The following is a 24,422-nucleotide window of genomic DNA, read 5'->3' as shown; positions in this document are numbered from 1 at the left end:
CATTAAAAAATTTATTAATTCCCCAAATATTTTCATGTTCACTATCATTATACTAGCCTATGGGAAAAACATTTATTGTTGTTTTATGGTTGTATAATGTTTTCAGTTTCATATATTAATTTATTTAATCTATACAACTCTCTGAGAAATCTAATTTACAAATGAGAAGATAGAAACAGAAACCCCTTATAGTCAGTTAAATTTTAAAAAGGATAGATATTGTAAGGCAATGTCAGGGTACATTCATAGCAAGAAAGTAAAGCTAACCTTAATTAGACTGTAATTGGGAACTAAAAAGTCAGGAACTCAAGTCACATATCTTTTTCTCCTTTCCTCCCGTCTCCTTTCTTTTAAACAGGTTTTTTTCTTATTATTCATAGGTTTTCTTTCCCATAATACTAGTTTTTGTGTGTCTTGATGATTCAGTGTCAGTTTCCCACCCTTTTCCAGTCCTTTAAGAGCTAATACTTATAATTTTTGCCAGAGATAGGGGAATGAAAGGAGAGAAAAGAAGAAATGTAAGTGGTAGAAGTTTTACAGGCAGAGAGAATGAAGTTTAGGGAAATGTTGTACATTAGTGCCTGGGTTCACACAGCTAGTAAAAGCAAGAAATAACCTAAACTGAAAACTAGACTTCAGAGTGCCACCTTGCCTTTGTGAGTTACCAAATGTTAAGTCTCTCCTGTTTGCACATTATTCTTTTTTTTTTCCTTCAGTCTCTTTATTTTTCTTATAGTTGACTTTTTTCCTAAATATAAAAGTTAAAAGTTTTTTTCTTAATTTTATTGTCAACACATTTTTCCTGACTTTCCACACATTGGCATCAAGCTATACTCCAAAATCCATGCATTATTTTCTGATGGATTTGTTCCCCAGGCAGAGAATATTATTAGATTTAAGATGTTATTCAGTCTTCCTGGGTTTTTTAAACTTTTTTTACCTGTTTTTCTTTTTTATGCATATAGGTATTCTGAAGACCTAAATTTACTCAATTTACTCAAAGTTAAAATTGAAAAATAAAATAGTTTAAAATAAAGCCCTGTTAGCATCTAGTCAAAGGATTGTCCCTAAAATCCATATCTTTTCAGGCTTCAAACTAAAGACAAAACAGTCCTAGTCTTTAGTCAATAACTAATATGGGTTAGAGGCTGTTTATTTATGTCTTTGAGGACCTGGTGTATTAATTGGAGGGATACAAATATTTTGTTGTCATCCCTACAGCCTGTAATCTAGTGAGGAAAACATTACTAGGCAAAATACAACTGAGTAGCAGAGACCTGAAGTCAGGAAGCAGAATGCATATTGTATGTCCATTTAAATAAACACAAACTTTACATACCTTCTTCCTTTGAAGGTGTACCAATGATAAGGGCAGCTTTTAACAAACGTTTTTAGTTGGATAGCCACCTGTCCTCACTGAGTACAGAGGAATACCAAGTAATTGTTACAAAGAGGCAAACAGTAAACTTAACCTTTTAAATTTAAGCATAAAATTCAATGGCATTAAAGTACATTCACTTTGGTACAGTGGTTGTATGTTGTATAACCATTACCACTATCCATTTCCAGATTTTATTCATCATCCAAAATAGAAACTATCTGTTATAGTTTGGATGTGAGGTGTCCCTCAAAAGTTCATGGGTGAGACAGTGGGAGAAGGATCAGAGGAGAAATGATTGAGTGGTGAGAGTCTTAATCCAATCACTGAATTAATCCCATGATAGGGATTAACTGAGTGGTAACTGAAGTGGCAGGGTATGACTGGAGGAGGTGGGAATTTGGGAATGGCTTTGGGGTATATATTTGTATCTAGCAAATGGAGACCAGATGTCTTTCTCTCTATATCCCCACCCCACCATCCCACCTGCCGTCTCTCTCCCTCTACTTTCGGATCATGATGTGAGCTACACTTCCCTCTGCCACACTCTGCCATGATATTCAGCCTTATTTTGAATGGAGCCGGACTTCTGTAGACTAAAACCTCCGAAGCCCTGAGCCCTTAAATAAACTTTTCCTCCTCTACAGTTGTTCTGGTTGGGTCCTTTTAGCCACAGCAGCAAAAAAGCTGACTAAAACACTATCATTAAACAGTAATTCCCGACTTTTTGTTGTTGTTGTTTAAAGAGAGAGGAGAGAGAGAGAGAGAGAGAGAGAGAGAGAATTTTTTAATATTTATTTTTTAGTTTTTGGCGGACACAACATCCTTGTTTGTACGTGGTGCTGAGGATCGAACCTGGGCCACACGCATGCCAGGTGAGCGCGCTACCACCTGAGCCACATCCCCAGCCCCAATTCCCGACTTTCAAGTCCCACCTTCACCAGTCCCTAGTAACCTATATTCTACTTGCTTTGTGAATTTGCCTATGCTAGGTATCTCACATAGGAGAAATACAATATTTGTCTTTTTTGTAACCAGCTTAACGTAGCCTAATGTCTTCAAGTTTTAGACATGTTAAAGCTTGTGTTAAAATTTCATTTGCTTTTATAGTTGCATAATGTTCCATTATATGTATACACCACATTTTCTTCATCTGCTAATGGATAACTTGGGCTTCTACCTTTTGACTATTGTGAATGATACTACTATGAACATTGGTATATAATTAGTCCTTCCTTCCAGTTGTTTTGGGTATATAGGAGTAAAAGTGTTTTCCATGGTCTCTGTATGCCATTTTTTGTTCCCATCAACAGTATACAGGGTTTCATTTTCTTCCACATCTGCACTAACACTTGTTTTTTTTCCTTTTTTTTTTTTTTTTTAGTGATTATTATACTAATAGATTATTATATAGAGAGAGCCATATCTTATTGTATTTTGAGTTGCGTTTCTATGATAATTAATGATAAACCTATTTTCATGGTTTATTGATCATCTGTATAACATCTGAATGAGAGCTGTTCATTCAGCTCCTTTCCCCATTTTTAAATTTTTGGGTGTTTTTATTTTTTTGTCAAACAATTGTAGGAGTATTTTATGTGTAGTAGGTATCAGTCCTTTATTAGCTACATGCTTTGTAAGTATTTGCTTCCATTCTGTGGGTTGTCTTTGAGTACATATGTTTCTGATCTTGATGTCTAATTTATTTTTTAATGTCATATCCAAAAAATTATTACAAATTCAATGTCATGAAGATTTTTCTTTCTTTTTTTTTTTTTTCCTCTTAAGAGTGTTTTTTGTAGTTTTTAGTTCTAACCCTTGGGACTTTAATCCATTTTGAGTTATCTTCTAATATATGGTTTAAGTCAATGTGAGTATCCTCTTTTCTCAGCACCATTATTGATTTGTTGAAAAGATTGTCTCTTCCACATTGAGTGTTCTTTGATACTCTTGGTGAAAATCAAAACCATTTATGCTATAATGTATCTCCATACTTTTTTGTTCCCTTGATCTGTGTATCTGTCCTTATACCAACTAGTACACTGTTTTGATTACTTGGGGTATCACTGTCTTTGGGGGAGGAATACTGTGGATTGAATGCAGGGACGCTTAACTACTGAGCCATATCCCCACCCCTTTTTATTTTGAGACAAGGTCTCACTAAGTTGGTTACGGCCTCACTAAATTGCTGAGGCTATCCTCAAACTTGAGATCCTCCTGCCTAAGCCTTCTGAGTTGCTGGGATTACAGGCATGAGCCACCATGTCTGGCTGTTTGTTTTCCTACAGCTGCATAATTGGTTCAAACAATTGTTAACCCTAAGATAAATCATACTAAAGTATACTTTTTTATTTTGAATCACCAGATCAATCTTTAGAGCATAACTAGTGTTTTATAAGTAATTGGTCTAAGGATCTGCATTTTAGAGAAAATATTTTTTAAAAATTTTAAGATGATACTGGGATTCAGCTCAGGACATCGCACATGCTAGGCAGGTGTTCTACCATTGAGCTACATCCCCATCTCTTTTTAAAATTCTATTTTGAGATATGATCTTGCTAAGTTGCCCAGGCAGGCCTCAAACTTTCCCATCCTCCTGCCTCAGCCTTCCGGGTAATCGGCATTACAGGTGCATCCCACTATGTCCTCCTGCTCTCAAGATTGAAGGAAAAAAAAAATCATGTGATGCTAAGCTGTAATATATAGTCATTTATTGCTGTGTGCCAGTCACCTTTCTCTAGTTGTGAATTTAAAGGCAAACAAAATACTTCACTCTCTTAGGTCAAGGAAGGACCTAAATATAGCAACATTCTATAAATTCTAAAACAGAATTTTGTTCATAGTATTTTGCAGTGTGGAATCAACTGATGCAGAAATATCAAATGTTTGCCTGTTTTTCTTTGTTTTTATTTATTTTCAGAACTAGAATTCTATTAGAAATAAGATGGAAAACATAAAGGGAAAGCTAGTAAGTGTTTTCAGTAGGGTATACTATGAGAAACAAACATGTAGACTGCTGCTTGTCCAAATAACTAGGCAAGCCTGTCTTGAGTTCATACAAAACTACCACAGGTAGTATTGATATTTGACAACAACTACATTGTTGGTAGTTTGTGTCTCTATCATAGTAAATACCTTTAGTATCCTCTCCCCTTCATTGATGGATGAACACTCAGCCCTCATTGCCATTTGTGCCCTCCCAGTGTTTATATAGAGCCACTAGGCTATGATTAAGATAACTGGAAAAGTGGAAAGGCTTCAAAGCAATCTTGCCAACTTAAAATTGTCAACAGATGTCAGAGCTTTTATGTTTGTTTTCTGAATGATAACAATAGCTCTGCTTCCTCTTTTAGGTCTTGATATTGTGATGTTTTCACCTTGCTGTTCACAGTCCTCTTACCAATCCTGTCTATTTCCAGATAAAATTCTAATGTCACATGGATAGTATCTATATGGCATATTGTTTGTGTTGAATTGTAAAGCTCTGCTCTGGCCAAACAAGAGAAAGAAAGTGGTTAATTAGTGGTATATACTTCCAGCACCACATAGGAGAATTTTGTACCACTGATTGGTTTTGTTTTGTTTTTTGGTCTTGATCACTTCCAAGGTAGCGCTCATTTTGTCTGGTTTCATAAGTAGGTATAAATATATATTCTTGAATTTATTATGAATTTAATGTGGATTGTGGCACAACTTATGTAGTTCATTCTTCAGCTGCCCCCCCCCAACTCCTAGCACTTCAGAGTGTCTGGCTTATATTAATATTATTAAACAGATATATAAAAAGAAGAACCAAAATCAGCACACCACATTTGTGTGATTATAGAATAAGTTGCCGAATTTTACTGATTTTTTTTTATTTAAAGATACATATTTAGTCAAATATATACTTACACACATACACATGAAATTTCTCTTCTCGGGGAATTTTGGCTCTTTGGGTGGTGGCAGTGGTTTATAAGTATCAAAAACTAGCAGTAAAATTAGCAGTTGTCCAACTTAGATCCCAGCTATCTATAATTCTGGGAAAGATGTGTAGCCACTTAACCAGCTAAAGGTTTTACTTATTATCTACCAAATAGGTAATGCCTGCTTCATGATTTCGGCTTTCCTTTATTGGTAACTGCTGATCATATGTGCTATCTAAATTTAAATTAGATAAATCTAAATTTTAAAAATCAATACTCAATCATTCTAGCCATTTCAGGTGTCTAAATAGTTATATGTAGGACAGATGTATAACATTTCCATTGCAGAAGATTTTCTTGAACAACCATGCCCTGAATGTTGAAGGCTGCAAGAGAAAATTACACTCATGTATTTTGGTGCCATCTCAACTGGACCCTTAGTATCATTAGGCATCTTTTTTTATTTCCCTTTTGAACTTCTATTTTGTAAAGCAGTTATTCCAAATTATCACTGCTATACTAAATTTCCTCCTTTTAGTAAATGACCTTTCTCTTGGTGCACAGAGGAAATTGAGGTTACAAGCAGGAACCCCCTTTAACTTCCTGTTCTTATACCTATTTTTGTGTCTTTTCTTTCCTCCTTTACTCTTGTTACAAAGTTGTGTTCCTTTTTCCTAGTCTACTACTATTGTACAAGTGTTTCTTGGTATCTGCATTGCCCAGGTACTAATCTAGGGTTTATGATACAACCATGAACAAAACAGTTTTCTCTTTCCTTATATAGTTTACCTTTAGTGAAAAAAAGAGAGAATAAATAAAAAACTATTTAGTATGTTAAAAGACAATAAGTTATATGCAAATAAAGCCTGGAGGTAGATTATCATCTGGAATAGAAAATGGAAAGGCCCTAAAGTAAGAGCATTCATAGAATAGCATATTATTTTGGAGATCAGTAGAAATTGATGTCAGAGGTTATAAGTGTATTTAAGCAGGGCTTTGTGAGCAAATAGTTTAAAATTTTTATTTTTCGAAAGCCTTTGGAGGATTTGACCAGAAAAGTGATGTGATGAAACTTTTCTCTCATATAATTTTAAACATCTACAGACATAAAATAGTAAAATGAACTCCTGTATGCCCATCAGTCAACTGTGACAAGTATCAATTCATGGCCAATATTGTTTTCATCTTCTCTTGGTTTTTTTAGGGATTAAACCCAGGAACGCTTTACCACTGAGCCACATCCCCAGTTCTTTTTAATTTTTTTTTTTTTGGGGGGGTGGGAGGGACCAGTCTCTCAATAAGTTGTTTACAGCCTCCTAAGTTGCTGAAGCTGGTCTCAAACTTACCATTCTCCTGCCTCTGGCTCCAGAGCAGCAGGGATTACAGATATGTGGCACCATGCCCAGCTCTTGTTGTGTTATTCTAGAGCAAATTTCACATGCTGTATTTCATCCCTGTTCTATAAGATTGTACTTCTTAGCAGGAATGGTGGAGTAGAATATCATGTTTACTCATTTGCTTTGTCCTTAATTATGCAACAAGTGTTAAGAATAATAACACTAATATTACCACCAACAGTTTAAGTGCTGAAAACAGTCTAAATTTTTTGTTGTAGTTCTCTTTAGGGTATATCCCACTGGAGGAAATCCCTCTGTGTTTTTAGTACATATCTTCACAGATAGTTTTGCTCTATTTATCAATTCTTAAGATTTTCTCTTTCATTGTTCTTGTTGATTAAATAAAATAATTTAAATCTCTGTTCTCTAATATAAAAACTAATGGTTGTCTTATTCCTTTTCTTTATAGTGGGGCTGCTGCTGCTGCTTCTTTTTCTTCTGTCCCAGGGATTTGAACCCAAGGGCACTTAACCACTGAGCCACATCCCCAGCCCTTTTTTTTTTTGTATTTTACTTGGAGACAGGCCTTGCCTAAGTTGCTGAGGCTGGCTTTGAATTTGCAGTCCTCCTGTCTCAGCCTTTTAAGCCCCTGGGATTAAGGTGTCCGCCAACATGCCAAGCCATCATAGTGAGACTTCTTAAAAATATAGTGTGACCTTCTATATCTGTATTTTCTTCTCAATAACATCTTTAATTATTGCAGCCTGGCTTTTCTCTCTATTCTGAAAAAAACTGATCCTGCTAAGATTGCTACCTTGAATGTGTCTCTGTTTTATTGTTTCTGTGACACCTTTTTTTCAGGTTTCCCTTCTCTTTACCAGTACTTGCCATTTTTTTCTGAGTAGTTTCAATATCAGGTGATTTTCCAGGTTTCCTTTTTGGTATCATCCCATTTTACTAGTCACCCTCAGCAGTGTCATATTTCCTCTATTTTTAAAAATTCTATCTTATGAATCTAAATCCCTACCCTAGACCTCCCTTCTGTACTATTTGTCACCTCCTTAACAACTATTTATTCAGCATCTTATGTGCTGGACAGTGTTTAGACAAAACTAGCTTCCTCCATACAGCCTAAATTCTAGAGGAGGCATTATTACATGACTGTATTAAGTAAATTATATAGCAAGATATACAATTTAATAAATGCTGTGACAAAACTGAATGGAGCAGTGTAAGAACAATTAAAAATGAGGAGAAGTGAGACAAGTTAGAGTATTTAATAGGATGGTCAAAGTAAGTAGGTATCTTTGAGAAAGCAAAACCCATATATTCTGTTAACTACTTTATTAATATTGAACACTCAGACCTTCCTGATCATTCCATATTCCAACAAGTGGCATAACCATAACTGTCTCATTTTGTCACCCACATTAACATGGGAATGTTTTAGGTTCCTCTCTTGCCTTTATTTATTGATCTATAATTGCTAATTCTGCTTTCTTAATATTGCTTGTAACTGTCCCGTCCTTTCCATCTCTATGTGATTTCCATCCTTGCTTGGCTAGACTGTCACAAAGCTGTACAAATAGGATCTTTGGTCTCCTTGTCCTTATATAATCCATACTAATATATTTAAAGTTCTCCACATGTGCCATACTGTTTGATCATATATGTGTGTGTGTGCTTTTCTCCTATTCTGAAAGCCTTTTTCTGATCTCCTATAGTCTCGTGGCTGCCCTTGCATTTATGAAGTTCTAAAAAAGCCTAGCTGTCTGTGTTTTTTCTTAAGTCACAACTCAGATATTCCTCTTAAGTGATGCTTTTCCGGATAAACTTAACCAGATCATCTTCCCACCACTACTACCATTTTTGTCTCAATGCTGTATCCTATATGAATATCTTTTTAATCTGTACTATTTTTGTATGTCTCTGTTCAGATAATTTTGACAAATTTCTAATCTACTTTCTTTTATAGCATGTAAGAAGCCAACAGAAGTAGTAGATTTGCAGATTGATAGCAAAAGAGATTATAAAAGAGATGAGAAAGCAGTTGAATTTTTCTTTCTGGGACACTTCCACATAGAATCAACACTTTTTTTGGTGCAGGGGTGGGGGATGGGGCACTTAACCACTGGGCCACATCCCCAGCCTTTTTTATTTTGAAAGGGTCACCATAAGTTGCTTAAGGCTTCCCTGAGTTGCTGAGGCTGGAACTTGTGATCCTTCTGCTTCTACCTTCCAAGCCCCTGGGATTACAGGCATGCATCACCTCCCTGGACTCCAGAATCAATACTTTATACCAGTCAGCAATTATGACTGCATATAATATAATAATCAATAATGATGATACCCATGAGTATTAATGAAAGGATTGTGTTTAGTATATTATTTAATGAAAGAATGCAAAATCTTTTTATTCAGATATATAGAAATAAAATTTTAAAATTTGGTGGGGTTTTTTTTTTTTAGATATGACAGTGAAGTGTATTTTGATATCTTATACATGGAATATATATCTTATTCTAATTAGGATCTCATTCTTGTGGTTGTACGTAATGTAGAGAGAGTTTCACTGGTAGTGTATTCAAATATGAACATAGGAAAGTTATGTTCAATTCATAGAATTAAAATCTTTTTTCCTTGCTGCTGGGAACTGAACCCAGTGCTTTCCAAATGTTGGAGATGTACTCTATACCGCGGAGCTAAATCCCCAAAAACTTATTTTACTAGAAAAATAAGAATGTTAACATGGCTTTAGTTTACTTTCTCTCCAGGTTTTCTTTTATGATTAGAGTATCTAGGTGTATTATCTTTTTAGGAGGAGCAAAAAAATACAGGAATCATTATGGAAGTATGTTACACACATTACCATTTTTAACAATACCTTGTAATTAAGATGTTCTGTTATGGTACCTTACGCTTGTAATTTTAGTTCCCTTCTCCCCATTTTGAATGTGTATGTGTGTAACAATATTTTTCATAATATTTGCATTTGTTCTATACAGACACCAGTGAAGCTGACAGACTAATAGGTGTCATAAAAGACTAAGTGACTTGGCAAGAATGTCAAGTGAAAGGACTTGCTGATCATGTCAGTTTGCACTAGATTGTGTTAGTTATTTTTGAGAAAAGTATTTCTCAAGTGTAGATTTGTCATTTCCATAGCAGTATATGAGAAAATGAAAACCAGCCCAAAAAGTCTGTGTTGTGTCCGATTGCATTTTGTATTTTTAAAATTTTAAAATACATTCATTTTGTATGAACAGTATGTAACTATTCTGATTCATATTTTTTCTATATGAATCAGAAAGTCATTGACATAACAGTATGCATACGCTAGCTTAGTATTAGTTTCTACTAAAAAATTTTAACAGAATACCTCCCCCAAAATAGTAATGCAAGTCTTAATTTTTATTTCTTTGTTAGGTTGAACTTCCTCTTCCCTATTGCAGATTTTTTTTTTTTTTTTAAAATCTTGGGTTCTGAAAGAATGTTTTCAGTTACTGCTTCAGAAAACATTAAACAGTTTCCTAGGCCTTCCTGAGTTTGTTCAGTTGTAAGTTTGAGGAAGCTGCAGTTGGTAAATTGTGGTTTGCAGATGCTGTAAGCAGGTGACTCAATAGGTTAAACTCATGACTCAACTGTGTAAAAGCCATGGTGATAAATAGCTTGAAAGAAAAATTGCCTTCCAGAATTTTGAACTGAGTAAAAAGTTAACTATTATTCAGGTTATCATTAAAATATATATACATACATGTGGCTTTAAAAGAAACACATTTTTCTGTAAGCAGTTTTAAATTTTCTTGTTAATTGCTCTGATTTTTATTTTTGTAACTCTGAGAGGACCTTAATAGTAACAGCACTTAGCAAGTTGTAGTTAAACTGCAGAAATACTATAGGTCTATAGATGAAGTTTATTCAAGAGAATAAGTTTTATCAAAAGTCAGTTTCAGTTGGAAGGTTAGTCTAGAAACCCTATTGGTAGTTCTTTTTAATAATATAATTAAAATAAACCTTTTTTTTAAAGAGAGAGAATTTTTAATATTTATTTTTTAGTTTTCGGCAGACACAACATCTTTGTTTGTATGTGGTGCTGAGGATCGAACCCAGGCCGCACGCATGCCAGGCAAGCGCGCTACCACTTGAGCCACATCCCCAGCCCCCAAAAATAAACATTTAAAAAAATTTTTTGAACTAGATGTAACTGATGAAGTAAAGCAAGACATATAGTTATTTTATTGTGGTTTGATGTAATAGGACTTTTGTATACAAAGCAGTATTGTAAATCCATTTCAAAATCCTTGAGTATTGGGATAAATTATAGCTTACTGTTTATGGTGCTTATTTCAAATATTTCAAATCTTGGAATATATGATTTGAATATATGAACTAATTTTAATTTAGCCAACATGATTTTCTGCGTTGTTTAGTTTTGGTTTTGTCAATCAAACCCAGGGTCTTGCACATGCTAGGCCAGCATTCTACTGCTAGCCCAGTCATTTCCTTTGCTTTGCCTTTTTTTCCTTAGCCTGGCCTTTAATTTGCAATCATCCTACCTCAACCTCCTGAGTAGAGGGAATTACTAAACCAGAACCACCTTGTCTGGTTTGGTTTGGTTTGGCTTTAATAAAGTAATTTTCTAAACTGGGATTTTATCCACTTTATATGACCATGTTGCTAATATCATAAGTAAATTGTTGAAAACCCAGCAGAGAGTTTTCAAAATTTTGACTCTCCCAAGTGTGTGGCTAGTTGTAAGTTAAGTGGAAAGAGCCTTGCCATTAGAAAGTCCCTTGCTGATTTGCCTTCTAACCAGATGGTTTTAGGGAAATTACCTAATCTTTGTTTCCTCATCTATAAAATTGAGAGAATAACACCAAACTAAAAGAGGTTTTGTTAGGATTAAATGAGATTAACTGAGGTATTGCTCAATGGTGGAAAAATAAGTTTTTAAAATTTATACTGACTGGGCTGGGGATATGGCTCAAGCGGTAGTGCGCTCGCCTGGCATGTGTGTGGCCCGGGTTCAATCCTCAGCACCACATCCAAACAAAGATGTTGTGTCCGCCGAAAACTAAAAAATAAATATTAAAAAAAATTTCTCTCTCAAAAAAAAAAAACTTTATACTGAGATATGCTTGCTCTTAAATTTCTTTTTAGTTGTAGCTGGACACAGTATCTGCATTTTGTTTATTTTTATGTGGTGCTGAGGATCAAACCCAATGCCTCACATGGCTAGGCAAGTGCTCTACTACCATGCTACAACCACAGCACCAGTATGCTTACCTTAAATAGTTATTTTTTAAAAGCTGAAAAGAGGTTTATCCCATGAATCATAGACAGGTAGTTTAGGAGATTAGTTTTTAAGTTATATTGAATGAAACCTAAGGGTACTACTGATCTTGGATAATTGAAGAGTGGTAATGCCAACAAGCCAGAAACTTTTAATTTTTGGTTTTGCAGTGTTTTTGAGAAGTGGCAAATGAGACTTCCATCATGCTTGTTTTGGGCTAAATTTGAGTTAAATTGGCAAAACTCCAATGAAGTATTGGAAGTTTTTTCTCAAGGGTAGCAATATAAAGATGGGCTTTGTAAGAGAGAAGGGTGTTTGGCCCAGGATTCTTCAAATAACTAATCTTTCTGTGAATTATTGGAAATTGACTGAATTTATGTGTGTGTGCTGATGTCACATTTCATAAATTGTAATATTGACAAAGCATTTTTAAAAATAAGGCATTTAATCCTCTAGAATAATATCTGAAGTACAACATCAGATTTTTAAAATTAATATAAAATATTTATTTTGCATAGGGCTAACTTAAAAGTCACTTACTTAAACATGTATTTTGTTCTCTAGAAAAACCATTAAAAAAAAAAGGACTAGGGGTATATAGCTGCTTAACATGAACAAGCAACCCCTAGCACCAAAAAACAAAACACAAAAGTTGTTAACAAATATACGAAACTGTTTATTTGTATCAAAATCTGATAATTAGTAAAGGAAATTTGTTTCCTCTAGCTCAGTTAATATTTAATTTTATGACTTAATATTTATGATTATTTTGTCTTTGAAACCTAACAGAAGTTAAAAAAAAATCTTTAGTGTGTTATCATTAATAGTAGGCTAGCAGAGATTTTATGAGAATTAATTTGAATAATACCTTGTATAATTCATGCCATATTAATAAAAGTACATTAAATAAATCTTACTTTTTATAGGCTCTAACTTTGCTTTTGTTTACTGTGGGTTTTGTTTGTTTTGAGAGGGAGCAGCTGGGAATAGAACTCAGGGCCTTGTACATGTTAGACAAGTACTTTAACTTTTTTTTTTTTTTTTTTTAGAATTTTTAATATTTATTTTTTAGTTCTTAGTGGACACAACATCTTTGTTGGTATGTGGTGCTGAGGATCGAACCCGGGCCGCACGCATGCCAGGCGAGCGCGCTACCGCTTGAGCCACATCCCCAGCCCTTTAACTTTGTTTTTAACAATCAGTTTGTATCATAATGAAGATATTAAGGTGTTTTCAAGTGTATCAACAAAATTTCTAAACTAAGTCTTCTATGGAATAAGGTTATTGTATTTTTTTTATTAGGTTATTGTATTTAACTAACAGGTTGTATTGAATTTTTTAGTGAAATGTTTTAAGTTTCCTATAGATGGAATTTTGCAGCAAAGGAAATTGATATAATAATAAATGAGCAAATTATTGGCATGAGTCAGTGTTTTGCATTTTAAAACTATTTTCTTTTTCTCACTGCAAAACACAAAGGCTAGCTAAGTGAAAAAAGATGATCCATAATTTAGTTAGCTAAAGAAACTACTATTAGTATTGCGATATATTTTGTATATATTTTTATTATATATAAAGATTATAAGGATATATCTCTGTAGATACAGAAATAGATATAGTCATTACAGATTAGACAGAACAGGGATATGCAAAACCAAGAAGATTTAAAGGACAAGGGCTGTAGCTCAGCATCACACACAAAAAAAAGGAAGTCAGACTGCCTTTGTTCAAATTCTATTTAAAATCTATGTAATCCTAGCCAGGCATGGTTCTACATGCCTGCAATCCTGGCAACTCAGGAAGCTGAGACAAGAGGATTGGAAGTTAGAGGTCTGCCTCAGTATTTTAGCAAGATGATGTCTCTAAATGAAGGAAGGACGGACGGACGGACGGATGGACTGGGGATGTAGCTCATAAGTAAAGTACTCCTGGGATCATTTTCCACTCCTAAAAAAATAAAATCTATGTAACCTGAACTCTCCACACCTCAGTTTTCTCATCTGTAAAATGGAGATAATAATACCTGCCTCATTGGTTATTTTGAGAATGGATTGGCATAATGAAGGTAAAATATTTAGCATAGTATCTGTTACATAGTAAATGCTATACTCATAAATGAATTCTGCAGACAATGCTCTGAATATAGTAAAGGAATTCCTCTTAAAAATGTTGTGTTAATGTTCATTTGGAAAAATAATGAAGAAAAGGAATGTTTTTGTGATCTTTTGTGTCAGGATAGAATAGGATTTGGGGGGGGGGTGTGTTTATATTTATAACTAGGGATTGTACCCTAGGGTTTTTTACTACTGAGCTACATCCCCAATCCTTTTTTATTTTTTATTTTTAAGACAGAATTTAGCTGAACTGCTAAGTCTGCCCCTGGCCTTGTGATCATTCTGCCTCAACTCTCAAGTCCCTGGGATTACAAGCATGTGCCACTACACCCTGCTTAAGATAGTTTCTAAAAGCTATATCCAATTTTCTAAGTAGACTTCCTTTGGAGAAATGTTTGATTTCTTGAATATAAGTTATGGCCTATAATAGTAGAAAACTATATTAAAATATCCTTATTTTAAAATTTTTAATTGTAGATGGATGTAATGACTATTTAGTTTTTATGTAGTGCTGAGGATCAAACCCAGTGCCTCACACATGCTAGGCAAGTACTACTGAACCACAATTCCAGCCCTATCATTAAGTTTAGTTTGTTTACCTGGTAGATTTTAATTTTATTTTTATATTAAAAGTGTTTTTTTCTTCTGATAGACGTGAAATTTAAATTTTGGTTTTATATCATTTTTTTCAGTACTAACATTAGGTGATGCTTCTGTAAGAATTAAAATTATTTTTCCATAGTTATTACAAGTTAATATGCTGTGGAGAGTTTGAAAACTGTTCAGATGAGCATATTTTAGTCTATAATAGGTTAACTGAAGACTGTTTTAACTGTAAAGTTAGATTCAATTAAAAATGGCAACTTAGTTTCTGAGTTAGGATTCCATTAAACATTGTGTGTATTTTTTGTATTGATGAATTTGGTGGAAGTCTTCAGATCAAAATTTTGCAAATGACAAATGTCAAAATTAACTAATACAGAATGATTAAAAAACTCATTGGAAATAGAGAACACTAAATTGACACTTTTTCATTTTAAATGAGGTTTACAATAATATACGAGTTTTTAAGAATTAAAATTTGCGAAGTATTGCAACAACAGAAAAATTTAAAAAACAAATACAAAATGGACTAGACAGAATACAAATACAAAATAGTGTTATGTGAAGTAATAAAAATGATAAGGGAACATTGTCTCATTTGGGAAATTATAAGCCCAAAGAAAAAGAACTAAAATATTGAGACTAAAATTTAGAATATTTTTATACTTATTTATGGTATGTACTTTTCTAAAATTGAAACATTTCCTCTTCAGTAATTGATGGTATAAATAATGGCAAGTAAATGAAAATTCTAATGAGATGTTCCTGAAATACCTGGCTATATAATAGCAAGTGGCCTACATTGGCGATACGCTTCAAGGTAAATTTTTTTAGGATTATAAATTTTTTTTCTTTTTTTCTGATTTAATTATTAATACTTCTAGGATCCATCTACAGTTAGCTGAGCTGTACTGATTCTCTGGAATGAATTATTAACCAGTATCATTTTTCCATTTTTATTTCCTTTTACATGTAAAGATAGACTATGTTATTCTAAAGGGCTAAATGCAATTTTAAAATTTAACATTCACATGCTTTTATAACATTTTATGAAACTAGGAGCCATTAGCTATGGCAAATCTTTTAAAAATGTTATCTTAATAAGGAAACTTCAGAAAGAGTATGAACATGTTCTGGAAAGAAAATGCTTTTATAATAATATATTGACAAGATGAATGATAAAAGACTGACAAAAACTTAAGAAGCAAATTAAGTCCTATATAAAAGAGATAGTCTATTTCCTTATTTTATATGCTTGCAACCATAGCATTGTCATCATCACTTTAGATTAACTGCAGGCTTTGGGCTTGCTTATTGATTTTTGCAACTAGTCAGTGTCTTTGATTGTGTTTGATGAGAGCTTTATAAGACCATCCAAGCTTGCTTTTAAAACTTGTTTTGTAAAAAGCAAAACTTAGCCTGTCATAGTGGCATATGCCTACAATCCCAGTAAATTTGGAGGCTGTGGCAGAAAGATTGCAAGGCCAAGGCCACCCTCAGGGATTTAGTAAGGCCTTGTCTCATAAAAGGTAAACAGAACTGAGATGGTAGCTCGGTGATGAAGCACCCCTGAGTTTCTGTCTTCAGTTCAGGGGTAGTGGAGGAAGAAAATCTTAATTGCTTATTGAAGTCAATTTTATCTTCTGAACTGGCGCTTAGAAATATTTTAGGGTTTGGGATGCTGCCATTATAGCTCAACGGTAGAGCACTTGACTAGCATGTGTGAGGCACTGGGTTTGATCCTCAGCACCTCATAAAAATAAATGAATGAAATAAAGGTATTGTGTCCATCTACACCTAAAAAAATTTTTTTTTAAAAGAAATATTTGAGTTTGGGTATTGTTCAGTGGTAAAGCACATGATTAGCCCTAGGTTTAATTCCTAGTACTCCCCACCACCAAAGAAGGAAATGGGGGAAAATTTTGAATTATTCTAGGAATAACCATTTGTAGCACCTTACAGAAGAGGCAGGAAAACTAAAAATGAACTCCCTACATGAGCCTCTTTTCCCTGATAGCCTTTTTTTTAGATGAATATTTATTGTTTTTTTAGGGCACAGTATAAATTATATCATTAATTTGATCTCTTCATACAGAGATAGATTGCCATCTCATGGAGAAAACACTCATTTTAAATCTTAATGTCTAACTAGAGATTTTACAAGAGTGTACATTAAATGATTGAATGTTTATAATCCTATAAACCACCATGGCAAATACAGTTCAAATTGAATTAGTTTCTTATTTTATGAAATGGATAAAACATTTAGCTCTAGGATCTTATAATGTTTGTTTAACTTTAAGGATATTAAATAATTGGTTAGCCTGTTAAGTTCTTACAGTGTGAAAATGGATGGTATATAAGATAAAAATGTGAAGGGAAAAAGATGGTTGTGGTTTTATGTTATTCTTGGACAAACTTCAGGACTCTTTTTTTCTCTTTCTTGCTTGCTTGCTTGCTTTTTTTTTTTTTTTTAAAGAGAGAGAGAATTTTTAAAATATTTATTTATTTTTTTTTTGTTTTTCGGCGGACACATCTTTATTTGTATGTGGTGCTGAGGATCGAACCCAGGCCGCATCCATGCCAGGCGAGCGCGCTACTGCTTGAGCCACATCCCCAGCCCCCTTGTTTGCTTTCTTGCTTGCTTGATTTCTTGCTTTCTGAAGAAGTCCTGGGGTTTGAACTCAGTTGTGTTCCATCTCTGAGCTACATTCTCCATCCCTTCTGAAGTCAGGGTCTTGCTAAGTTTCCCTGGCAGAGTTTAAACTTCAGATCCTCTTACCTCAACCTCCCAAGTAGTTGGGATTGCAGGCATGTGCCACTTTGTCTGGCATCTCTTTTTGTTTCTGAATTAATATCAACTTCTAGTGCAAGGAATGCTTTCTAAAAGCTCAGGTGCAAGAATTACAAAAGATCAGAATGTTGGCATTTGCTATTTTTCCCTTATAGAGTAATCTTTTTTTTTTCCCCCCACACTAGTAAAATTTTAACATATACCTAGAGGGAAGTTACTACCACATAAATGGGTTTTCAAAAGTAATCCTTTTTAATGGTTTAAAAATTTACCCAAATATCATTATGATACTGTTTCCATTAATAACATCAGATGACCTTGGAGCTTCATTTTATTACTACTAGTTACATCACCTCTCTTAAGACATTAAATTTTTCCTTGTGGCTTCAGGATATAAATATTTTAGGAATGAGCATGTTTCGTGTCATCTCTTTGATTTTGAGTGGGAGAAAATTGCATGGGTAATATAAAATATTAGCCTAGTCCCTCCTGCCATCTGAATCCTTATGTATAATTATTTTATTGTTGTTTGAGAAGGGGTCTCACTATTGTTGCCCAGGGTGATCTGGAACTCCTGGGTTTAGGTGATCCTGCCTCCTTAGCCTCCCAAGTAGCTGGGATTACAAATGCTTGCCATCATTCCCATCTTGTAATTGTTTTTTTTTTTTTTTAATTCCATTGCTGTCATTTACATTATAATCTAGATTTTAGGCTTCTAAATTAACCAAAATAAACCAGGAATGATGGAATTTTCTATAAATAGAACATAATTTTAACTTTCTCTTGCTTTTAATTATATTGATGTGTGTGTGTGTGTGTGTGTGTGTGTGTGTGTCTAGGGATGTAACTCAGGGCTTCCACACATAGTTGTATCTCCCACTCTTAAATACCTTTCTTTGGGACTGGGGTTGTAGCTCAGTGGTAGAGCACTTGCCTAGCTTGTGAAATGTACTGTATTCCATACTCAGCACCACATAAAATAAATAAATAAATGTATTGTGTCCATCTACAACTAAAAATTAAAAAGAATATTCATCTTTTAAAAATATGTGTGTTTCTGTATAGACAGATTGAATTAACCTCTAGGGTTCTTAGGGTTCTTAGTATATTCAGATACGTGAAATAGGTTACTATTTAAAGAATATCTTTACAATATACCTAATTTCTCAATGTATGTATTCATTTTTACCTTACTGTAGAGTATAGAGAAGTGGATGGTACCAACCTTTGTATATAATAATTGTTGTTGGCCTACAGGAGTAAACCTTATCTTTCAAAGTAATTTTTTCTTAATTATCTACACTGAAATTAAGTACATTGAGGAAGTGTGTGCTAAACAAGGAATCTATCAGGGAAATTCATTTACTTGTAGAGTTTTTAAAAAAATTATTTGAAATAGGATTTGTATGATTTTCCTAGGCTCATAAATGTACATAATTCAGACATTTGTGAAATATAGTTAATTCTATAATATTACATTGCCTTAATTATATGAGGTTTTTAGAATTTTTTTACTTATAGATGGACACAGTATCTTTATTTTGTTTGTTTATTTTTATATGGTGCTGAGGATCAAACCCAGTGCCTCACATGTGTGAGGCAAGTGCTCTGCCCAATAATAGGAGTTTTTAATCTTACATTTTGTAGTTTTTTATTTATTTATTTTATACTAGGGATTGAATTGAGGGGTGTTCTAGTACTGAGCTACATTCCCATTCCTTTTTATTTTGAGACAGGGTATTGATATGGTTGAGGCTAGCCTCTTACTGCCTCAGCTTTGAGAGTTGCTGGGATTGCAAGAATGCATTACTGTGCCCCCCTAAAGTTTGTTCTTGTTTCAGCTCAGAGGTAAACTGAATCCAGCCTGCCTCACATTTTGTAAGGTCTTTTTACCCTCCACTGACCCCAGAGTACTCATAATTGAATTTATGGCATCATGCATTTTAAGCAAGCACTCCTACTGCTGAGCCACATTCCCAACCCTGCATTTTTAAATCGTTGAAAAAAATCAAAAGAAGAATAATATGGCATTTGACTATCCTGTGAAATATACATTTTATAGAATGCCAGTATACAAAATCTTTTAGAACACAGCATGCTTACTTATTTATATATTATTTTTTTGTATCATTTGACTGCCTAGCAGTCAATAGCAGAATTGAGTAGGTCACAGAAATCGTGTGATCCACAAACATAAGATGTCTGGCCCTAACATTCTCTAACTTCATACTGCAGGATTTGGTATATTAGTAATTGATGTCAGTCTTGACTTACAGGGACTTTACATTCATTTTTATGACTATTAGCCAGTAATCCCAAGGATCCAAGGAAAAGCAATCATTTATAGTTTTGGTAACCATGAATTTAAGATTATGACTATTACAAAGCTGGTGTGGCAAACATATTCAATCCCTTGACCTGATGTTTAAGATACAAATGGTTTGTTTTATGGTAACTCCTATAAAATAGAATCAAAGGTGGTTTGTGGGGGAAATTTAATACAGTATAATTTAAGAAGCTCACTGGTTGTCACACAGAGGTTAAGGGTTTTATTGAAGGGGGAAAATATTATTCCATTAATAAACCACATATCAGTATCAGTATTAGGTTATTCTGTCAGAAATTATACAAAGAAGTGACTTTTTAAAAATTTTAATCAAAATGCTATTCTAGACATCAGTTGGGACTTTTTTTTTAAGAGAGTGAGAGAGAGAATTTTATTTTTATTTATTTTTTAAAAATATTCTTAGTTGTAGTTGAACACAATACTTTTATTTTATTTATTTTTATGTGGTACTGAGGATTGAACCCAGGGCCTCACACATGCGAGGCAAGCGCTTTGCCACTGAGCTATAGCCTCAGCCCCAAGAGAGAGAGAATTTTAATATTTATTTTTTAGTTTTTGGTGGACACAACATCTTTGTTTGTATGTGGTGCTGAGAATCGAATCCGGGCCGCACGCATGCCAGGCGAGCGCGCTACCGCTTGAGCCACATCCCCATTAGTTGGGACTTTAGAGCCAGTTTCTTCAAATTATTAAGTCAATCAGCTCAGGCACCTAGATAGAAACTAACTACTGGTATATTTTTCTCCAGTACGGGCTTTGCTGGCTCTTCTGTTGGTAAATAAACTCAGAATATATGTGACATAAAGAATGTATTTCCAGGGCCTGGCACAGTGGCACATGCATGTAATCCCAGCAGCTCAGGAGGCTGGGGCAAGAGGATCTCAAGTTAAAAGCCAGCCTCAGCAAAAGTGAGGTGCCAAGCCACTTAGTGAGACCCTGTCTCTAAATAATATACAAAATAGGGCTGGGGATGTGGCTCTTTGTTTGAGTGCCCTGAGTTCAATTCCTGGTACCCCTCACCACCCCACCATCCCAAAAAAGAATCTATTTCCAGAACTGGTAAGGAGTACTTTTCTGTTACAAGAAGGAAAATCACCACCTTATTATCTTATAAATGTTTTGCATATATTTTTAGCACTCAGGATATGGCTTTTTTTTTTCTTTTCACATCTTCATACAGGATATTGCTTTTATTTTTGGGTATATATTCTTTTGAACTAAGTAGGAAATAGAGAACCATTTAAAATGAGATTAGTTCAAAAGTCCAATGTCCGAGTACAGATTCCAGCATGATTTTAACTCCATGATGGTATTCTGTACATGTGTAGAAAAACTTTTTGTACTTTGACTATCCCAAATAATAATTCATAACAGTGTTTGCCTAGAAATAAATAATTTGGAAATTTGTAGATTATGATTAAAGCACATCACTGGAGGTTTTTTTTTTTTTCTCTTTTATGCTTTCTGATTATAAGGTTGTATGAGTTTACCACTGTAAGCTGCTCCTCTTTGACAAGTGTTCAAGTATTGCTATATATGTTTTCATATAACCACTGTTAGACTTTTACAAAAAAAGATAGTTTCCATTAATGTCTTTCAGTTCATTTTACCCATTCTGTCTTTAAAAAATGTTACCTTTCACCTGATAAACATAATGAGGAGAGAGAGAGAGAAAATAAAAGACAGGACACCTAAGTATTCTTTATCATTTACTGATTTTAATCAAGGACCATACTCTGTGAAAAGGTTATAGTAATTTCAGTCTACAAAGTTGTTATAAAAATTAATAATGTATGGGAACACCTAATATGGTGTTAGTCATGGGAAATGCACAATCTTGTTATCTGGTGTTTTTGTTGTTGTTGTTGTTGTTATTACATTACAGTACCCAACTATTGTTCATTTAGAGATAACTTGTGTCTTCGAAAAAAGAAAAACAATGAACTGAACAGTAAATATACTCTAGAACTTCATTTAAGGCATTGTTTTGAACATCATGTTTTCTTTATAAGTTTCTAATACGGCAGATCTTGCTGAACTGATTTTTCCTATTTGTCACTTGCTGGAAGTTATAATTAGGAATTTCCATACGATACAGTTATGGAGAAGGGAAGGTTCATAGAAGGTTCTATTCTTTCACTACTTGGTGACTTGTTCGGGGAAAATTTCAGAAAATACATATTGTTACTTAAGCTAAAAACTACTTTACCACTGAGCTACACCACCCCCAGTCCTTTTTATATTTTATTTTGAAACAAAGTCTTGCTAAATTGCTTAGGGGCCCACTAAGTTGCTGAGGTTGGCCTCGAACTTGTGGTCTTCCTGCCTTGACCTCCAGGAATCACTGGGATTACAGGAATATGCCCTGGCACCCAGCTAAATTGTTTTATAATAGCATATAAGCTCAAGACACAGCTGAAATTCTTCTGTAGTTTGTAAAATAGCAAATAATCTTAAGTTTTGGTGGGGGTTTTGTGTGTTTGTTTGGTACCAGGTATTGAATGCAGCAGCATTTAACCACTAAGCCACATCTCCGGCCCTTTCTAATTTAGAGACAGCGTCTTGCTGAGTTACTTAAGGACATTGCTAAGTTGCTGAGGCTGGTTTTGAACAATCCTCCTGCCTCAGCCTCTCAAGCTGCTGGGATTGCAGGTGTGTGCCAATGCACCTGGCTCTCTCAGCGAGTTTTTAATTACAGATTCCCAGTTTTTAAATCAGCTTTATGGGCTTAATATTTGATTTTTAGCGCCTTCACAAAATTGTTTAGCTCAATACATAGAAAAAAAGGCTTCATTTTTCTCTGTTTCAGGAGTTGCTCATTTAGCCTTTTGTGAGACTCTTTAAAATGGATATGATGATGTAACAGTATACATGGAACAGGAGTAGTTCAGCAACAACATGCTTGTCATAAACCAGGCAGTGTCTTAGGACAATGTTAATGACTTTTTAATTAATTAATTGTTACTTACTGCCATAGATAATTCAGAATTGAAATTTTGTAAAATTAACTTTTAACTAAACATGGTGATGCATACCTGTAATCCTACCAACTTTCGGGGCTGAGACAGTGATATCACAAGTTCCAGGCCAGGTTCAGTAAATTGGGAGAGAACCCTGTCTCAAAAAGAGTTGGTGGGGTCAGGCACAGTGGCGCACACCTGTAATCCCAGTGGCTTGGGAGGCTGAGACAGGAGAATTGTGAGTTCAAAGCCAGCCTCAGCAACTGGGAGGCACTAAGCAACTCAATGAGACCCTGTCTCTAAGTAAACTAAAAATAGGGCTGGGGATGTGGCTCAGTGGTCGAGTACTCCTGAGTTCAATCCCTGGTACCAAAACAACAACAACAACAAAATAAAGAGCTGGTGGGTATAAATAACTTCAGTAGTATCACAAAAACTAAATTAAAAAAAAAACAATAAAAATTAATTGCAGTACATCAAAAAAATCTTCTGAGACAGGGTCTCATTCAGTTGTCAAGGCTAGCCTCCAACTTGAGATCATTCTGTGTACTGGGATTATAGGCATGTGCCACTGTGCTCAATTTCAGTGCTTTAAACATAACAAACAGGATGGAGGCAGATATTAGAAATTTGAGCTTATCTAATTAAGGTCATATCAGTAAAGGGACTCACAGTATTCATTTATTTTTTGGTTAATTTTTTCCACTAGAAAATTAGTCATTTGTTTCTTTAAAAGATATCTATGCTGTGTAATGATCTTGGAAACAGCTCATTACTTTAACTTGTTGAATTAATATAAATATATTTGAACAAATTAATTTTATATTCTAGTGGTTATAAGTTATAAAATTTCAACATAGGCAATTGTAAGGTGTTGACAATGCTGCTTTATAAGTAGTTATAACTCCCTATGTAGTTATAGATATATGGATGTGTATGTATGGAAGCTTAAGTGGAGATAATTTTGATAGAATTTGTAGCTGTCAGAGCAATCTGAAAATGGTGATTTTTCCATAGAAAGTTTCCTATATTCAAATTTATATATATTCAGGATATGACTATATGACTATATCAGGAGGAGTAGAACTTGTGATATTTTCTATTCTAAAAGTGATGAGATTATCTAATAGTGAGTATATTTTCACTATTGTTTTTTTGTGGTGCTGAGAATTGAATCCAGAGCCTCATGGATACTAAGCATATGCTTTACCACTGAGCTACATCCCCAGACCCCTATAGTATATTATTAAATGCAGGGTAAAGAGGGTAACGAAAAGGAATTACTTCTGCCTTTGGCTTTTCCTAGATATAAGAGACATATCAGATAGAATATTTACCACAATATTATTCCAAAAGTGTAGAGTAGTATCATAAAGCACTGATGGATGAGAAGGCAAATCTAATTTACTTGGATAGACTTTGGAACAAATGAGTACAGTATGAGCTGCTTCATCATCTTTTTTTTTTGCCCCCCCCCAAATTGCTAGATTCTTTTTATTTACTAGGTATAATTTCCTGGTTTAGCTCCTTTCTGATCACTATTTCCATAATCTGCCACTCTACTTTTAAAATAGTCCCAAAGTGACAGTGCTGTTTTTTCACCAGTTAACTTTAGAGCTCTTGCAGCCAATCTCAAATGCAGGTGCAGCAGAGGTGCTTTGAGAGAAAGAGAACCGAATGTGATGGTC

At 34.3% G+C, this 24,422-nt stretch overlaps 1 protein-coding gene across 2 annotated transcripts in view; it reads left to right on the top strand.

Moving 5' to 3' along the window:
• Jmjd1c (jumonji domain containing 1C) overlaps positions 1–24,422 on the top strand; it is a 238,628-nt gene that overhangs the window by 165,024 nt on the left and 49,182 nt on the right. The gene's annotated exons all lie outside the window — the stretch shown is intronic.

Source organism: Urocitellus parryii, chromosome 5 (genome assembly GCF_045843805.1).
Source record: "Urocitellus parryii isolate mUroPar1 chromosome 5, mUroPar1.hap1, whole genome shotgun sequence".
NCBI lineage: Eukaryota > Metazoa > Chordata > Mammalia > Rodentia > Sciuridae > Urocitellus > Urocitellus parryii.
This window is presented reverse-complemented; position numbering and strand designations above follow the sequence as displayed.